Genomic DNA, 6,000 nt, shown 5'->3' with positions numbered 1-6,000 from the left:
TCCTCTACTCTATATATGGGATGCCTGCCACAGCATGGCTTGCCAAGCAGTGCCGTGTCTGCACCCGGGATCCAAACTGGCAGAACCTGGGCCGCTGAAGTAGAACGTGGGAACTTAACTGCTGTGCCACCAGGCCAGCCCCTTATTTATTTAATTATTTTAGCCATTTGTTCATATCAATGTAGATTCAGGAAGTTTTTGTATACTTTGAGTTATAATCTAATACTGTCACTATTATTATTGTTTTTTTCCTGAGAAAGATTCGCCCTGAGCTGACATCTGTTGTCAATATTTCCACCCTTTTTTTTCCTCCCCAAAGCCCCACTGTGTAGTTGTATGTTCTAATTGTACGTCCTTCTAGTTCTTCTACGTGAGCTGCAGCCGCAGCATGGCTGCTGACAGACGAGTGGTGTGGTTCAGTGCCTGGGAACCAAACCGGGGCTACCGAAGCACTAAGCGTTGAACATTAACCCCGGGGCTACCAGGGCTGGCTGAAATATTACTGCTATTTATTTTATTTTGCTGCTCAAGTCAGATTCACAGTATGAATCACTGAAGAAATCACACCTTTAACTTCTCTTGGAGACCAACGTAACACCGGAAGAGTGAATAAGGATTTTATATTTCAGTTTCATGGAGATATTTATATTCAGTCAAGTTTGACAGCATAAATCACTTATGCTTGAAAAAGTGAGGCTTTTCTGTTATGAAAATAATATTATTCAACATTAGTGATGTTAAAATGTTGATACTTCTGTTTTTGTTGTTACCTAGTTTAACCTGTACTTTAATTTAAAAAGGAAAAAAATTTTTAAATGTTTTTTTAATGATTTAATGATTTTTTAATGATTAACCAATACAGGAGATAGTAGTTTAAAAATTGACTTAAATTCAGTCATTAAGATTTGAATAAAGATATACAATCCCAAGTAAATAGTGTGTAATTCCTAAATTACTGAGTGAGAACCAGGAGGGCAATATAGCTTATCTTTTCACTTACAGGGGTTGTTGCTTATGGCAAACATCTGCAAAAATTGCCAAGGAAAGAAGAGTGAATTGGCAAACTCAGTTATTCATGTTTTTAAAATTTTGAGAAAAACAATAGGTAGTTAAATTTCTGAGATAATTTAATATGTGCTTTAGTTTTAGAATGAAAGGTCAGCATAATTTTGTTTGCTTTGGACAAAAAGAAGTTGAATACAATAAAAATATTTTATATACACAAAATGCAAATTAAAGTGCTGATCAGCAAATTGTCTACTGGGATCTCATATTTTTGAAAGTAGTGAAGTGTTAGGAACTAGTTAAGTTTTTTTCTATTGTCCCTTACTATCTAAGTTAAATACAGATTTGTGATATAATGCAAATTTTTCCTAATTTAAAATACCTTTAAAACAAAGAGGGAAAATTTAACAACAAAAATTGAGAAAGGCTTTGAATGAGCACCACAGCAGAAGCTGAGCAGTGAGGGTTTAGGGTTTCCTTCCACGAGGCCTTCATCGGGTGTCACAGGTGAATTCTACCACTGAAAGCCAGCACCTGGACAGCAGTGCGTGTGGGACCTGCCTGGCATTTACTCCCTTACTTGAAGCCCAGAGATGAGGAAATTTTGACCTCATTTCCAACTTTCCTCTTACAACTATATAAGAAAACAAAGTAAGTGTGTACATTGTTATGGAGTTACAGAGACAAGTACAAAAATAAAGATGTTATTACTTTTAGCTCTATTTAAGGAAATATTAAAAGTAAAGAAAAAATCCAGTTTTTGAGTCTCTTTAAATTTTCAAGACTTTAAAATTCAGATCTCTACATCTAAGTGTGATTCAGGTTTATTTGGTTACATACAATTACCACCTTAAATCTGGTAAATATCTTACAAATTCTCTAAAATGCATACACTCATATATACACACTCTTTCACACACTTGTGCTAGTGGTGAAAATGGAAAGTATTTATGGGGAAATCTAGGTGAATTTAAATGAATAAAAATAGATAATAAAATAATTATGCTCTAAAAATAACATTTTACTGCAGTAGTCAAACTGAGTACATATATTAAAACTATATAAAAAATAAACCCACCATATGTATATTTTTTGCTACTCAAGTCCTCTTTCGATGGCATCATTGAGAAGAGAGTGCACACATGCCCTTGAAGGCTGAGATCTGTTCACATAAATCAACAATATTTTATCTGATAGTAAGAATAATTGCCAACAATTTAAAAATTCTTCCCTTAAATTAATGACAAGTTGTAGGTTTTCCAGAAATCATTAATAAAAAGAAATAGACAATTCCTCCAGGTGGACCAAAAGAGATGTGGGGGCATTGGGACTCTGTGAAGAGAAATGGTAGAAGAGACTCTGAGCTGAGGAGTCCTTTGGCTGGCACTGGACGTACTGTGATTGAGTACAACTGGTGAAATGTAGAAACTTGAGAATAATATTAATCATCTTTAATCTTAAATTTTTCATAGTTTTCTTCTGATACCATCTTTCAAATCTTCCGTGAAGTTTGTTAAAACTACAACTTGGTATTAGCCATGAAGGTGCATGTGGAAGACTGTTTCAGTAAATAAATCTACAGTCAGCACAAAGAACAAACCGCTAAGTGGAAAGCACAGACGCTTTACAAATTGTTCAAATATACTCCCTCCCCAACAGATTCTCTGGTATTTGGAAGGACACCTGGCAATCCTAAAGTCCTACAATATGGCAAAGCTCTGGCCTGGCTGTGGGGACTAACGAGCGGATATGCAGTCTCTAAAATGAGTTCTTTCACAGTCAGTTTGACTAGAAGACAAGTCATCAAAATTATAACAGAAGAATGGCAATGGGTTATACCCAGGTAGTACTATGGAAATACACTTCAGTTGGACAATCGGGGAAATTTATTCTATATTTCTGGAGACCTTATTAGAAGCCTTAGAAAGAAAATCAGAAACAGTTGCCTTGGTCAGAAACCCCTACAAATAAAGCGAAAAAGCTAGTCGATGGTGGCAGGGTGCAGGTGAGTGAGGGGGACCACCTTCACAGAGGATTCGCTCCACACCCAGGGAGCCTAAACTCTTAGCACATGCCGTACTGGAAGGATACAGTGAAATGACATTCTTTCCCTACTTCCAGAGCCCATCAGCACTCTCTATTAGAATTAATCAATTCCACAACCTGAAAGCTCTAGGACCAATCTGGCTTCCAGTCAAAATATGAGCCTTTATACTTAGAGGGGCAATTACTATTACGACATCTCTCCTACTGTGTACCACACAGGTTCTCTCATTATGTCCTTAGGATTGCTGCCTTGTGACCCACGTCGAGTGTTATCATGTTCCCCTTCTGTAGACCCGTTTTGGCCCCAGCCTGTGCCTGAGGCCTCCACATCCTGTTCTTCAGTGTTAGTCATAGGATATAGGGCCAAAACCACCTGTCGTATCTTCTTCACACTCCTTGCCCACTTGTCCAACTAGAACTTTGCTGGCTGACACACAATCATCTAATGTTACAACACTCACCAGAATCTCGCTGCTTGCCAACTGCTTTGCTTATCTACAATTGGAGAGACATCAGAACATACTGGTTGGAAGGATAGGTTCTGGCATCTAGCAGCTGCCCATAACTACTGCCTCTTCCACTTACTCTCTGTTGAACTTTCAGCAAGTTACCCAAACTTTATGTGCTCCAGTTTCCTTTTAAGTAAAATGGAAGTGATAATAGACGTATCCATTCAATGTGTTGTCTCAGGATTAAATACGTGCAAAACGTTTGAAACAGTGTTGGGGACATAAGTGTATGTGGTGACTGTAGTATTGTCCCCCGATTGCCATCTGGTGGTATAGATTTTTTGTGAGCTTGAGAGGGAGCAGGGGTTCTGATCACCCCTCATGTTAACATTTTCATGCCTATTAAGTTCTACTGGCAGTGGTAATACAGACATTTAAAAAAATTGGCTTTTTAAAAAGGAGTTTTGTAACTTTTCTTACAGTGTTAACACTACATTTTTTTTTAAAGAAATCCTTTTAAAAGGGCTTTACATGTGGAGCTGGCCTGGTGGTGCAGTAGTTAAGTTCAGTGCATTCCCCTTCAGTGGCCTGGAAGGGGTTCAGATCCTGGGCATGGACACACACTACTCATCAAGCCATGCTGTGGTGGAATCCCACATACAAAACACAGGAAGATGGGCATAAGATGTTAGTTTGGGGGCCACTCTTCCTCAAGCAAAAAGAGGAAGATTGGCAATAGGTGTTAGCTCAGAAGAAATCCTCTGCACAAAAAAAAAAAAAAGAAAGAAATATTTTGCATGTTAAGAAATGCAAAGAGCTGTATTTAAAGAGTTTCGAATATCAAAAGTTCATAAATCAGGACCAGCATTTTGGCAAACTCACAGAGAAGGGCATGTGGTCAATATGGGGGGACATTTTGTTGAGCGCAAGTCAAGTAAAAATTGTTCATGTGTACACAAGTGTACAAAAACTTCTAGCAATCATCTTTTGCATAATTCTCATTTAATACTTTGATAATATTTCTATCAAGTGCAAAAATAGTAAGTTGAGTCAACAGGGAAAGAACAACCTTTAACAGGAATACAAATGAAAAGGAGAAATGGAACATGGGTGGTAACTGACTGATGAACTAGATCTTTATAAAGAGTCTTAGCTTTGTCAAAAGATAACAGGTGCTGCTGAGGGCTTTATAATTGCTTCTTATGCAAAAGTTGTAGAAGAAATGTCAAGTGAAAATGTAAAGTCCTTTATCATCTCAAAATATCAAATTGCTAAGGTTAGCAATTTATAAAAAAGGTCCAATTTCTTTTTCCTTAAATATTTCTCTAAAAACCTCTCAGAACTCATTTTCTTTTATTACTCTTATTACTATTTATATTATGTTTTAGTGCATAGAGTTTAAGTTCAAAAGAGATATTCTGTTCAAAACTACCAATTAAAATCAAAAGGTAAACATGCATATACTTTTTTCTTTATTCAATGACCACTTTCACTTCCAACTAGTCAGCTACTTGTTTTGTTTTTGGAAATAACCAGGTACGATTCAATGTGCTGGCAAGGAGGAGACAAAACAATCAAACATCTAAGATGACTATTCGTTTTTCGTGGACGATCTAATCAGTATCCTGTATAGCTGGACTTGAACTGGCCAGCATCAAAGTCACCAGTTTCATCTGACCACGGAGCACTTGATATGTGGCTGATCGGAACTGAGATGTCTTGCTGTGTAAAGTACACTGGATTTCAAAGTCTTAGTATGAAATAAAGAATGTAAAATGTCTCCTCAATAATTTTTTATATGGATTACACATGGAAATGGTAATATTTTGGATATGTCTGGTTAAATAAAATATCTTATTAAAATCAATTTCACCTGTTTCTATTTTTTAAAGTGTGGCTACTAGACATTTTTAAATTTGAAATTTCATGTCATAGGTGACTCGCATTTGTATTTGACATTATGTTTCTATTTGACCATGGTGACAGAGACTCCCCTTGCAGTTTTCTAAATAGCCCTCACAAATATTATGCTTTGGAGAAAAAAATAATTATACTGATACATGAGGAATTGTAATCACCCCATTATTTAGTATCCTGTTTTATACTTAAAATTGAGGATATAAGATCATTAAACAGATGTATTCCAAAAGCATCATTGCACACACACACCAGCACCCTGCAAAAGGCTTTGGATTCCAGACACACTTAATTCCTGAATTATTCTCGCCTCTCTCTAAGCTACTGGCTTCATTTGACAGGCCACTGGACTTTCTTGTGAGATCCTGAATTTGAATTCTACATACTTCCTGAGACTGGTTTTTCTTCAGGCCCCGCCCTCCCCTTGTTTTAGATTCTAGAATATAAATTCTTCGTGAACCACTCTGCCCACTCCTATTCAGAGTGCCAATTGCCCAGCAGAGGAAGTAGTAGCTGGCTCAACCTGACCCTTACAACGTAATGGTTTTTATACAAAGATAGCTAAAATCCTTTTGGTTTTCTT

This window comes from Equus asinus, chromosome 3 (assembly GCF_041296235.1).
Source record: "Equus asinus isolate D_3611 breed Donkey chromosome 3, EquAss-T2T_v2, whole genome shotgun sequence".
NCBI classification, from domain to species: domain Eukaryota; kingdom Metazoa; phylum Chordata; class Mammalia; order Perissodactyla; family Equidae; genus Equus; species Equus asinus.
The sequence above is the reverse complement of the archived record's forward strand: the minus strand, read 5'-3'. Positions refer to the sequence as shown.